Below are 14,108 nucleotides of genomic sequence, written 5' to 3'. Positions count from 1 at the left end.
TCTCAGTACTCATGCCGACAAGCATGGCTTTATTCATAAAAAGACTTAGCACGCCTCTCTTTCTCTCAAAATGATCAAAATTTTACAAAACCCGAGGAATTCCTTCCTCTTCGTTTTCATCACCGCAGTGTTCAAAAAGTTTGTTTTGTTGAAAAACTTAGGTTAATGCAATGAGTTTGGCACACAGGAGAGCAGGCGAGATGTACTGTCAGCTCATTCAAATTCTCCGGCACTTATGCTGAAAGCAAGCATGAAGTTTGAGATAGCAACAGCTGTTTCAATCGGCTTTGTTGGTGCAACTGGCCCCTCGGCAGAAACAGACTCAAAACAAAACAGATAATTACAAAACAAAACGGTGTTCGGGACAACAACCCCAGAATCACCTGGTATTATATACAAAGGGGACTGACTCGATACAACAAGACAGATCCTTAAGCAAAAAAAGACTGACTCAAGGCAAAGAGACAGACTCAAAACAAAAGACTGACTCGACACCCAAGCCAGGATTTACAAAACCCGGTTTCACCGACGCTCAAAAATGCGTGCCAGACGCTACATCCAAAATATACCAAATGTTGCCCGCAGGCGGTCCACTTTACATACTTGCAGTATCTGAGCCCTCGAAATCCAACAACTGAGTGGTGACGGGCTTGCCTGAGGTGGGTGGTAGGATAACCTTGTTATCAATCAAATCCTGCACTTCATGACGAAGGCGGGAACATCCATCGGTACTGTGACCGGACTGTTGATGGTACGCGCAGTACAAGGTAGCATCATGAGTGGCGGGGAGATTCTTCGGGAGTGGCCGGGACTCCAAAGGCTTAAGATGCCCATTCTTCGCCAATATTAACAATGCCCTAGACAAAGGCATGTGGAGGTCGTGAAAGACCCTGCGCCCTCGGGGCAGGTACTTTGCAGTTTGAGGATTCTTGCCAGATGCGCTGGCGAAAGGATCAGCTGGCGCTGCCTCGGCTTTTTGAACCTTCCCCGGTGCAGGGTTGGGAACTACAGGAATTGTCTGGGCATGACGGGGCCCATCCCGGTTTTCTGCCTGGCTTGAACTGCCTTTGATCGGAGTGGGGAAAGCATCATCCACAGCTTTGGTCACTATTGCAGACGTTTGTTTCTTGTTCATCCCTCTGACTTTCAAAGCCTCGACTGCCCACAGCAGTTGCTCAATAGGGTCGGCGTCTATTTTTGCCTTGTCCTTTCCCTTGGCCTCGGCCTGATCGAGGGTCTGGGTTGGTGTTGGCATGTCGTGGCTATAGCCGGAAGCCACCTCTAGCTGGCTGAGCTCTATCACAATCCGCCCCAGTAGCGGGGGCTCCTGTGGTACAAAATTCCCGGCATACGGTGCCGCTGGCGGTGAAGCCGACATTCCATAGGCGAGGTCTGCCATAGACCTTTGGAGATCGCCTATCATCCCCATCAATTCGAAGGTGGTGGGCTCACGAGCCTGGTATAACTGGGGAGCCCAAACCGGGTGCACAACGGGCGACCTGGGCGGGTATGACATACTGATATTGGCCTCACTCTGCGGAGCGGTTCCCTGCTCCGATACAGCTGCCATAACCACAATTTCTTCTGAACTTTGTGCCGCCATAAATCCTGCCTCAGCAAAGGGGAGACACTGGCTGTTCTGTATCAACTCTGCCACTCTGTAAACTGAAAGAAAAACAGACAGCATTTCAGCCCAAACTGGTCGAACACGGGTGTAGCCAGACAACCGTACCCTACTGCTGATCACTGTTCCCAAATTTCTGTTCCCAAAATACTGAATCTGATACCCGCGGATAACTGATTCCTGATAACTGATTCTCAACAATACTGATTCTGGCTTCTTCGGGCCCGATACTCAAACTCGCAAACTGGTATATGCGTTCCTGTAGAGATACACTCTAAAAGCACATAGCAAGTAAAGAGAACAAAACACCCCTATGTTGGGGTAGGGTTTCCCTGTCCTATTTTGTCAGGAACTAGGGTTTCACTACGCACACAGCGGTTTCAAACAACTTAGCATCGGGTAAGCAACCTGTCCTAGCTTGGAATGGTCACTATGGATCCGAATATGCACTAGGTCGAATGGTCAAAAAGGGTGCCCCGGGTAAACCGGGGTTTGTGTTCCCATACTGTCAGAGCCCATAGCCGGTCAGCCTTATGGACATGCCTTGACAAGACAAGCCTCCGGCAAACCGTTCAGGAATGGCAGATGGCAAACACCGTGTTCCTAGGCGCACCAATGCACATGCAATGCAAAGAAACACATAAATGAGATCAAAACAGGATATCACGAGTTCGAGTCAAACTCTCTAAAACTCCCCAGCAGAGTCGCCAGAAACTGTAGACGGCGCCCGCGGGGGCCTCATGCTACAGTTCGAACTCGATTTGTGTCACGGTTCTTAATCTGAACCAAAGAGTCCAAATCTGGCAAATCGTTTTGAGAAACAGATTTTTGAAAAAGTAGTGCCAAACATGGACTGCTTTGCCAGATATAGAGTCGCCACCTAAATATTTTAAAATGGGGGAATTTAGGAAACCCTGACTCGGTGCCGAAGGCCACATGTCCGTCATCACCGGAGTTGTCTCGGCTCGGGAGCTTGGGTACGATTGGGGAAGGTCAGCTATGAGCACCCCCTTTCGCCCGGTCCGAAGACCGGCCTCTATTAACCGTGATATCCGTTTTTGAAAACTTTATGTATTCTTAAACCAATTATTAGCCTAGAATTACTACGTTATGCGCGCAGCAAACAAGTATAGACTAGATTGCCTAATTTGGAAAGAAACATTGCATATCCGTTCGTTTTGAAAATGCTTTGGAATTTGCTACTCGCAAGTAGGCTAAAATACGGATTTCAACGAGTTTTTCCAACTCAAACAATCCAACCTTCACCCACAGGCATTCAAAACAGTTTAACACATAAGCATCTAGCCACATGTTAAGCATGCTGTCATGGTAACATTCACACTCATGTGATATGCTAAAGCGGAAATACTTACATAGTACTCCATGCCAAAACAAAGAACTTGTTAGCAAACATGCATGATCCAAGTCCATGTTAAGTGCCTAATGCATCGCATACAAAATGTCGCTAAGATAGGCTCGGCTAATCCTAGACATGTCATGTGAAAATGCACGATTAACACATATTCAATTTTTGAATTGAAGTACTGATGCAGTTAGCGTGATGTACCGAGCCTAATGCATGTAATACAAATGCATGGATGCACACATGCATAGCATAAGGTATGCTGAATTAAACGTGCCCTAATCTACCATCATAAGCAGGTAAATAAAAGGGAAGAAAGACGTGAGGTTGGAAGACATACACACACTCACGCACACTTATTACAGATTTGCCCTCGCTCGGAGGGACCGAATAAATATTACAAATTAATTAACTACGCAAGCTAATTAAATGTTACAAATTGCCTAATTTAATTAACAAATTAAACAAATTAATTAAAGCAGGAAAACGTCTCGGGAAACGCGCCACCATGCGCAAGCTGCCTCTGTTTTCCTCCCTTTCCTCCTCTGGAGGCTGTCAAAACCTCAGGACTACATCCTTGGACAGAGGGGATCATCACCGGCTAGATGAAATTTCCACCGGCAGTGTTGTATGGCCATCGGCACAAAGTTGAAGCTGTCGGCAGAGAAAATAGTGCCGGTCGGCACATTACACTGCCGGTCGGCAGAGTATTCCTGCAGAACCTGCAACTCACAGCAACAGAGGGCAAAACAAGGCATGGCAGCATATTTCAAGGCATGTATGCACCAACCATGTCTCTTATCATTGTAATGACTCAAAGGGACATGTGCCTCGGTTCTCGGACCACCAATCACGCATTTCCATGCATGATGGTCCAAGGAACCAAGCATGCAACTTTGGTTTCAAATGCATGCAAACCAATCAAACAAATCAGGCCCAATTCCTATCACCAATTCAAGAAACAAGGCATGCATGCAAAATGCAATGCAACCTAGGCATACAAGCTAGGAATGCAACATGACATGGCAAGGCACTTATGCAATCATGCAAGCATACATAGAGCAATGCAAATGGATGGCAAGATGGACTTATACATGAATTAGGCAACTCTAAAATAGGCCTAAAACAGTGGCCAAAATGACCAAAACAAGAAGCCAAAACACATGCACACATACACATGATGGAAGGCCTACACTTGGGCACAATTTAAACAACCCTCAAGCACACTTGAAAGGGAGGAAACATGGACAATTAGCATGCAACATGAGCCCTAAAATCATGTTATAAAATGATGCCAAACCAAGCAACAAATCAAGCCAAGCATGCACCAAACATGGTCTAAATACTTGAGGCGAATCATGAAGCTTTGAAGCATGTTTTATCACAACAAACATGGCATGCATTGAGCAACTAAAAACAGATTTTTAGCTTGCTAAAACAAGGCCAAAGGACTCCTTAGATGGCATCTAAGTGGCCCAAATACAAAGACATACACCATGGCCAAAACATGGAGCATTGCAACACATACTTTCAAAGCATTAAAGAGGCATGCAAGGCAATCAAACAAGCATGGAAATAGGACTGAAATGGCATACAAGGTGACCCCAATTCATCAAATTCATGCAAAGATGTCATGCTACACATGCACATACTCAAGGCCAACAAGCCCAAATGCAAAGGAGCCATATAATGCAAGCAAAGATCAACCCAAACGACTATGGACAGATCTAAAACATGGCAAAATAAGCATATAATCTTCACAAATACAAGCCTAAAACATGCTCCAACAAAGGCTAACAACCTAGACATGTCAAGGCACAAACATGGCATTACAAGGCAACTATGCTAAACATGCATGAAGTTCCAAAACCAACTTGAAATCATGTTATATCATGGATATATAAGCATGAAAAACAAATCAAATATGCTCAACACACACTCAAGCATAGGCTTCCTTAAGAGGCCAAAATGTGTCCTTTTCAAGGACAACAAGGAGAGGGGATGGCCCTCTCCTTCTTGGGACTTCAAAGGATCATCTTCACCACTGAAATCCCTCAAGATTTCAGTGGTGAAGAGACCTCAACACCAAAATCCCGGAGCTAACACAAAATGGCTCAAAATGAGGCCTTTTGAGGCCTAAGGGTGGTCAACAACCCTCAAACAACAAAACACTCTTAATAAACAATAAAGAGGGCCTAAAAACAGAACTTTTTATGTTATACAATAATCACAAAAACAGCTCTAAGACTAGTAGAAAATTGATGCAAAAAAGGGGGGAAAAATGACTAGTTTCTCACCCTTGATGCCTTCTTCAACAAAGATGCTCCAATGGCCTCCTTGAGCTTGAATCCAAGACCAAAACTTCAAAACACACTCTTTAGAACCTCAGCTCCTAGAGGAAGGTGAAACACTAGGTGTTTGTGTGCAATAGTAAGGCACAAAACACCTAGTGAACAAAATGAGAGGAAAAGAGAGATAGGTTGTGTATGTCTAACCCTAACCCTAGAAAACCAGAGCTCTTCTCTGTATTTTCCTCTCTCAAAAATGTCTAAGCCTCCTCCTTTTGCCTTAGAGAGAGCTCCTCTCTATAAGCCTCTTGTAAAGCTTACAAGACAAGCTTTGCAAGAGGGAGATCCCTCCATACATGCGTATGGAGGGGAGCAAAAGTTATACAGCTGTCCAAAAATATCTGCAAAAGCAGATGAACAGCAATCGGCCGGCAAAAAATGCCATCTTGGCCAAACAAAGTGCCGACCGGCACAAAAAAGTGCTGACCGGCAACAAATAGTGCCGACCGGCAAACTACATTGCCGGTGGCAGCAAAAACCAGCCGGTGGCATCTAGCCACTGCCGGTGATGGGTGGGGATGGTCTACAAGCCCCACCCTGTCTCTCAAAGGCAAGATGCAAGTGTTTGGTGCAAAACCAGACACTAAACGGTCGAGTTCGGGGATCCTGAGGCGGGGCGCGCGAGCCGAGACCTCCGGGAACTCCAAACGAACACAAACATGGATAATCACCGAGTGTTCAAACGGTGACGTCCAAGTCTTGAGGACGGTCAAAAATGGGGTGTCTACACCTATAATCAAAGATGGCTTCCTCCAGTGTTACAAGGTTGTTGAGCAATCCGGTATGGCTGTCTCAAGTTATTTATCTCAGTCAGCAGCCACCATTGATTTTTACATCAACATTTGCCATGCTGCCAAGGTTGCGGAGGAGAAATTGGTCAGAGATCGGAGCTTCATTTCCAAGGTACATACTGAAGTGTCAAAATTGAAGGAATAACATTCCTCCATCTCCCAATTTTGAGCTCAACTATTGGAGAAGAAAACTCAACTTGAAGAGGAGCTATCAGCAGTCAACCAAGCCTTAGATCGAACTACCACCAAATTGCAGATTACCAATCAAGGACTGACTGATTGAAAGTAGGAGATGGCTTCAGCTATCTAGTTGTTCCCATCACTTCAGAATAGAGCATCTATTGTAAAAGAACAACTGAGGCATTGTACTGACTTCTGGGCCAATCTATGGCTACATGTACTCAACTCTTTATGAAATAAAAATTCTTATTTATCATTTGAGTGTTCTCATGTTCTTTTATTTAGTACTTATTATATTCCTTGTGTTTCCCATACGGTTAGATAATAAGGCTTCAAATATCTGCCATTAATTTTCTTGGGATGTACATATCCATTCAAATTTTTCAAATGATATGCTCCCATAGGCAAGACTTTATGAACTTGATACGGTCCTTCCCTGTTAGGTGACCATTTGCCAAACTTGTGGCTTTTAATCCCTATTGGGAGTATTGTCTTCCATACCAAATCACCTTCATCAAAACTAATGTGCTTGACTTTCTTATTATAGTTTTTGGTTGCTTTCTTCTTTTGGAAAAGAATGTTATTTAATGCCAGAATCCTAGCTTTATCTATACTTTCTAATTCTAAGCACATACTCTGATGGTATTGCTCAAGATCTAACTGGTCTTGGCATCTCACCCTCAATGACTTAACATTAATTTCCACAGGTAACACTGCATCATGCCCATATACTAAGGCATAAGGAGTGATTCTTGTGCTTGACCTTGGAGAAGTCCTATAAGTCCACAATATATCCAACAATAAGTTATGCTAATCTCTAGGATTGTCTTCCACAACTTTCTGTATTCCTTTTTTCAAGGACTTATTGGATGATTCAGCTTGACCATTGGCTTGTGCATAATAGGGGGTGGAATTAATAAGACTAATTCCAAACTCTGCCATAAAAGACTTTACCATTTTCCCATCAAATACAGTCTCATTATCAACAATTATAGTCTGTGGGATACCAAATCTATGGATTAATTCCTTAATGAATTTAATGACTTCAGTTTAGTCTACAGCTTTGTATGGCTTAACTTCGACCCACTTAGTGAAGTAATCAGTGGCCACTAAGATGAAAAAAATGATGCTCCGAAGAGGGTGGGTGTATTTTTCCCATAATATCCACGGCCCATCCTCTAAATGGCCAAGGCTTTACAACTGCATGCAGGTCAGTTATGGGCACGTGCCGTATTGTGCCATGCTTTTGGCATGCCTGGCAACCTCTTGCATATTCTGTGCAGTCTTTAAGGATAGTTGGCCAATAGTAGGAATGCCTTCGAAGCAACCATCTTATCTTCACACCAGGCTGATGAGCACCACAGATGCCTTCATGAACCTCAGCCATAGCTGTCAATGCTTCCTTTGGGCCTAAATATTCTAACAATAACCCATTTCCCCCTCTTTTGTAGAGAGCATTACCATACATTATGTATTGCATAGACTGCAATCTACTTTTCCTTCTGGCTTTCGAAGATGGGCCAGCCAGATACTGCATTATTGGATGCATTCAATCTTGTTCTTGTAAGTTATTATGATTGACTTCCAGGACCACATTCCTTTTATTTAAGGGTGGTAGTACTTTCTGATATGTCATTTGGCTTATGTCCCTTTGAGTATTATCCCTTCTCTTGAAATTTGAAACTTTCTGAGCCACATCATTAGCTTTATTATTCAAGAATCTTGAGACATGAGTTACATTTGCTATCTGAAATTGAGAAAGCAGATGTAATGCAACAACATAGTATGGCAACATGCTTATATTTTGACATTTGAAAATCCCTTTCACCTGGTTAACTACCAATTAAGAATCTCCAAATATGTCAACTGCATGAGCTTGTAATCCAATAAGTATTTCCAGTCCCATTATTAAGGCTTCATATTTAGCTTGATTGTTGGAACAAGCAATTTCATCCACTCTGAAACCATGCGTGGTTTCTACTCCTTATGGTGACTTAATTACTACACCAATTCTAGTTAAACCATTGGCTTTTGATCCATCGAACCACATTTGCCATTGTTCAACACTAGCCATACCAAGTTTCATTATCTCTTGGCTTTCTGTTTGATATGGATGGTCTGTCAAAAAATTAGCTAAAACTTGCCCTTTTACTGCCTTTTGGGGAACATATTCTAGATGAAATTCTGATAAAGCTAGTATCCATTTGCCAATTCTTCCCCTCAACATGGGTCTAGATAACATATATTTAACCAAATCTGTAGTATCTTAATTTCATTGTAGCAAAATACAATGCAAGGCACAGTTGTTCTAAAGCTGAGTATTTACATTCACAAGAATTTAGAAACCTACTAAGGTAATAAACAGCTTGTTCCTTACCTTCTTCATTGTCTTGGGCTAAGAAAACTCCCAATGAATCCTCTGCTGTAGCTATGTACAACTTCAAAGGCTTATCACCCTTTGGTGGCATCAGCACTGGAGGGTTAGCCAAGTAGGCTTTGATTCCTTCGAAAGCAGTTTGATGCTCTGTTGTCCACACAAACTCCTCTTCATCTTTTAGCCTTAACAAGGAAGAAAATACTTTAGTTTGCCCTGCAGTATTAGAAATGAGTCTTCAAAGAAAATTAACCTATCTAAAGAACTTTTGTAATTCTTTCCTACTTGATGGAGGTTTGGCTTCAATGATGGCTTTGACTTTATTCTGGTCAATCTGTATTCCTTTCTTGTGTACTATATAGCCCAAGAAGTTTCCGGATGATACGCCAAAAACACATTTAAGAGGATTGAGTTTCAACTTAAACTTTCTCATTCTTTCAAAAACTATTTCTAAGCGAAACAAATGTTCCTCCATGGATTGGGATTTTACTACAATGTCATCAATATAATACTCTAAATACCCTCCAATGAGGTCATGAAAAATAGTGTTCATAGCCCTCTGATATGTAGCCCCAGCATTCTTCAGGCCAAATGGCATTTTAACCCATTCGAAAGTGTCAATATTCCCAAGACATCTGAATGTTGTCTTATGGACATCCTCCTCTGCAATGCAGATTTGGTTATAACCAGAGTGCCCATCCATCATTGATAAAATTTGATGCGCTGCTGAACTATCTACCAACAAATCTACTATAGACATAGGATACTCATCTTTTGGAGTTGCTAGATTCAAGTTTTCTGAAATTGATGCATACCCTCATTTTACCATTTTTCTTAATTACAGGCACAATATTAGATAGCTATTCAACGTACCTGGCTGTCCTAATAAAGCTTGCCTTGAGGAGTCTAAGAATTTCCTCCTTAACTTTCTGAATCACTTCTGGACTCATTCTTCTTAGTTTTTGCTTGTATGGCTTGAAATTAGGCCTCATAGGCAGCCTATGTTCTACTAATGACCTATCCAATCCTGGAAGTTCATTATAAGACCATGCAAAACATTGTTTATATTTCTTCAAAACAACTAACAACTAATCCCTGTCAACAGCATTCAACCAAGCACTTATATAGGTGGGCTGTTGTATAGAACCTTCTCCTAAATTTACTTCTTCCAAGGGGTCTTGTATCTGAGAACTTACTGATGCTCCTTCTTTGATTCCTTCTGACTTCGAAGCAATCTCCTTGCTTTGTTCTGCTTCCAGCTTCTTTGATTCAATATGTTTACCCTCCTCCTCATAGAGAAAGTTTGTCCACAAGGCTTCTTCCTCCTGTATCTCTTGGGCTTTTCTTTCAATGTCCAAAGCACAATATTTATCTAAGGCCAAAAATCTGACCTGTTGCTGTTCCTTCTTACAACCAATCGTCATGGCTTCTTTTTCTTGCTCTTGCACTTTTTGGATTATTGATTTTACATCTAATACTGAGAACTTAATTAGAGCCAAAGACCTGGCTTCTTGGGTTTCATCTCTTTGCCTACAACCAGACATCATTGTCATCCTTAATGACAAACTCTTCATCAGCACTCTCCTGGACCAAGTGCTTTAGATGTGCAAATTCTTCATCAGCCGTCACTTCAGCTGATCCATCAAGTTTTCTCAATATACTGAGTGGTGCCACTCCTTCAGTATATAATTTGGCCTCTGCAAAATCTGCACAGGCTATAAAGGGTTGAGGATCTGCATTGATCTCCTCTGTCTCTCCATTGCACAAGGCCATCATGATTTTTTGATATAAAGAGGAAGGCACACATTTGTTGGTGTGAATCCAATCTCTTCCAAGTAAAGCATTATACTTAGCATTGCTGTCGATAACGAAGAGTGCTGTCATGCAATCCGTGGTTCCTACACTTAGGTTGATGGGCAAAATACCTTGGACCATTTGTTTGTCTCTAGTGAAACCAGCAATGGCTGTACTGGTTGGGATTAGTCTGGAATTCTTCTTTCCTAGTTTCTTCAACGAAGATTTTGGAAGAAGATTTACTGCTGCCCCGTTATCCACTAGCACCCGATTCATCTGTATTCCATCGAAGAAGGCCTTGATATACAAAGGTTTGACATGCTGTGTCATGGACGTCGTGGGATACTCAAAAGGGTTTGAGAGGTTAATGCTTACCTCTTCCACACTCTCGTTTTTAGTTTTCATTGGTGTGGCTATTTCGGATTCGTCTTGCACCATACTTACTTGCGAGTCTTCACTGGAGACTGGAATTGGGCCAATCTCCTGACCTTGGTTTTCATTTTCAGCTTGAAACTCCTGTGGTAATATAAGCACCATATTCACTGACACCGGAGGAAACGAGCCAAATTGGACGACTGGCTACATCTGCTTTCCCTCTTCGTCAACTTGTTCAATTACTTCAAAAGCGTCTTCCATGCTGCATTCTGGCACTTTTGTATTAGTAACTTCCTTTGAATGGTCTGTTTTTATTATTTTTTTAACCAAAAATGTATGTTCAGCCATGAAGGCTTCAAACATTTCTTCCTCAACCATCCATTTCCTGTGGCCTGGGACGACTTCATATTCTATCTCACTATCACTTTCCATCAAAGTTTTTTCTAATCTTGCCAAGCTGGATCATTCCTTGGCCTTTAGTTCGGAATGAACTTTGGCAAACTGCTCCCTGCTACAACTCCTCTTGTCTAGAAGAGTCGATTTTAGATTATGGTCTGACCATGAATCTTCTTCTCCTTCTGCCTGGCTCTTTAGCTGAACCAATGAAGAGCTTTCTCCACCTTCTTTCAGATCCTTTTGGTACTGAGTGTACCTTCGTTGGATCTTCCTTCTTTGGGACCTAGAAATCACTGGGACCATATTTGGTTCTTTTGTTTTCGGGTACTTAAGTAATACCCAATTGTTTGGAACCTCCAAAAGAGGTTTGACCATCCTACCTTAGTTTCCAACAACATTTCTTTGGGTAGACATCTCCCTAGGTTTGTTTTGCATGACAAACCAATCTGGAACTCCAGGTACCCACGAACCTACCAACCCAGCTGTTGAACTGTTTCTTCTTCCTTCGAAGCCATCTTCGAAGCTGGCTGTGAAGGCCACTGCTTGGCCCTGACTCCCTGTTTCGGGCCTAACCCAGGCCTTTGATGAAGGTGGCCACTTTCTGTCCTGTGTGAGGCTAGTCTAGGAGGCCAATATCTGGGTTTGATCCCATAAATTGAACCCTTCTCCGGTCTCCTTTTAGGATGATCGCTCTCCATTCTGCAATAATTAGGTGGTCTGAACTCATATAAAGGCCTCTTACCTTTAGAATGCATTCTAGCGACTGTTGGCTCAGCCATTAATGGTTGCTACCTAATACTAGTTGGCTATGGCCTTTTGTTATAAGCACTGGTTGGTTTAGGACGCCTCTGCACATCCTTGTAATATTGCTTTCCATCAATTGGAAGCGCTTTTAACCACTTGTAGCTCAGCTTGTATCTGGGACACATTCTTTGCATGACAGCTGCTTTTAAAGAATCGTCATCCAGTGCTTCTTCATCAGAGTCTTCCCTCTGGTTTGAGAAACCTTGTCCAATAGCTGGTAGATTTCCAATGTCGTTCTTCACAGTTGTTTGGTTGGCAACATGCATCTGCACATTGACTTCTTCAAATTCTTTCAAGGACAAGTTCTGGAAGTTTGATATAATAACATTGGCTGCTACCCCTCAAATTTCCAGGAAAGGATTTGTATCAATCCCCATGGCCTTTTCTGCTTTAGTTGGGAATTTTAAACTCCCCTTTCGAATATGCTCTTGGATCCTGTCTCGAAAAATAATGCAATTTTTAGTTGAGTGAGACTAAGAATTATGCCATTTACAATACACTTTTCCTTTAAGTTCCTCTGGAGACGGAATTTCGACTCCTTTTGGTAACTTTAGGAAATTTGCAGCAAGCAAACATTCAAAAATGTCATCTGCCTTTGTTAAGTCGAAAGAGTATTTTCTATAAAGGTCTTTCTTTTTAAACTGCTGATCAATTGTTGTATCTTTATGAATTAATGCCACACAGATCACAGGTTCTTTCCCTACAATCTCTGCTTCTTCAATCTCATAATTAGGATCTTTATAATACGTCTTGTACGATACATTACTTCGATCTTATTCTTCTTCTAATAATGCTTTATACCTAGACACCTTATAGGTTAATTCCACTAAGTCTCTAAATTCAGTTGAGTCAAACTTCTTTCGAAACTTAAACTCTAAACCATTTTGAGCCAATGTCACAAATTCAGGCTCTGGTAAGATGATCCTATATTTGTTTTGTGCTCTTTTAAATCTGGCAATAAACTGAGTAGCCTTCTCATCAGGCCTTTGACTCAATCTTGCCAAATCTGCCATGGAAACCTCTGGCTCTGTTTGGAAGAATTGGGCATAAAATGTCTTTTCCATTTGTTGCCAAGTTTGGATAGAGTCAGGTGTAAAGTTAATATACCATACAAATGCTTCCCCAGTTAAAGAATTTGGGAATAATCTTAACCTTATATAGTCATTATTGGTAAATTCACTGCACTGAGCCGCAAACCTAGCAATATGTTCAACTACTGACTGGTTTTCATTCTCATAAAAAAGGGCAAAATCCGGTATCCTAAAACCTCTTGGGTTTTCATGTACCCTATGTACCCATTCTGGGTACGGTTTCATGTACACAGGAGTCTGAACCCCTAGAGCCATTGGTCTACACATCTCTCTAACAATGTCAGTAATTTGGTCCCTGGGGACCATATTTTGTGCATGTTGAGCCACTACTAGAGGAATAAACACAGGATTTAGTGGACAACCTTGTGCTTGGGGTCCTCTTGGTCCATAGGGTGGTATATTTGGGACTGGTTGTCCTTGTGGTGTTGGCTGCTGTTGGCGGTATGGGTGACCCCTTTGAGCCTGTCTTACGAAAGGACCTGCGAAAGGTACTGGAACAAGTGTTGTGTTTCTTCCAGTTATAGGAAAACCTTCCACCCCCCCAGGTATAAATGCAAATAAAGGGTTAGTGAAACCCCTCATGCCAAGTATGGCTTCGAACATAGGATTTGGAATCATCCTTATGCCATTTTCCTGTACTAGGTCAAATCCACCAATTTGCATGACTTCACTATTACGTAATGATGCATTTTGACTTGCTATAGGCCTCGAAATAGGTTCATCCCAAGACTGAGGCGATGGTCTTTCATAGTTTTGATTACTAGTTTAACCATTAGAATGTCCATTAATTTGCATAGGCTGTTTATCTCTAGTCAATCTTTGCTGAGTGACATTTGAAATTTCCTTCATGTGTCTTGTGTTTGTTAGTTGGTGGGTATTCATTCGACCCAAAAAGGATTTTGCCCACCTTTCCATTGTGTTCATTAACTGCTATCCCATGGCATCTGTTAGGCCACCCCATGGATTCA

Source organism: Camellia sinensis, chromosome 3 (assembly GCF_055761805.1).
Source record: "Camellia sinensis isolate YWXY chromosome 3, ASM5576180v1, whole genome shotgun sequence".
NCBI lineage: Eukaryota > Viridiplantae > Streptophyta > Magnoliopsida > Ericales > Theaceae > Camellia > Camellia sinensis.
The sequence above is the reverse complement of the archived record's forward strand: the minus strand, read 5'-3'. Positions refer to the sequence as shown.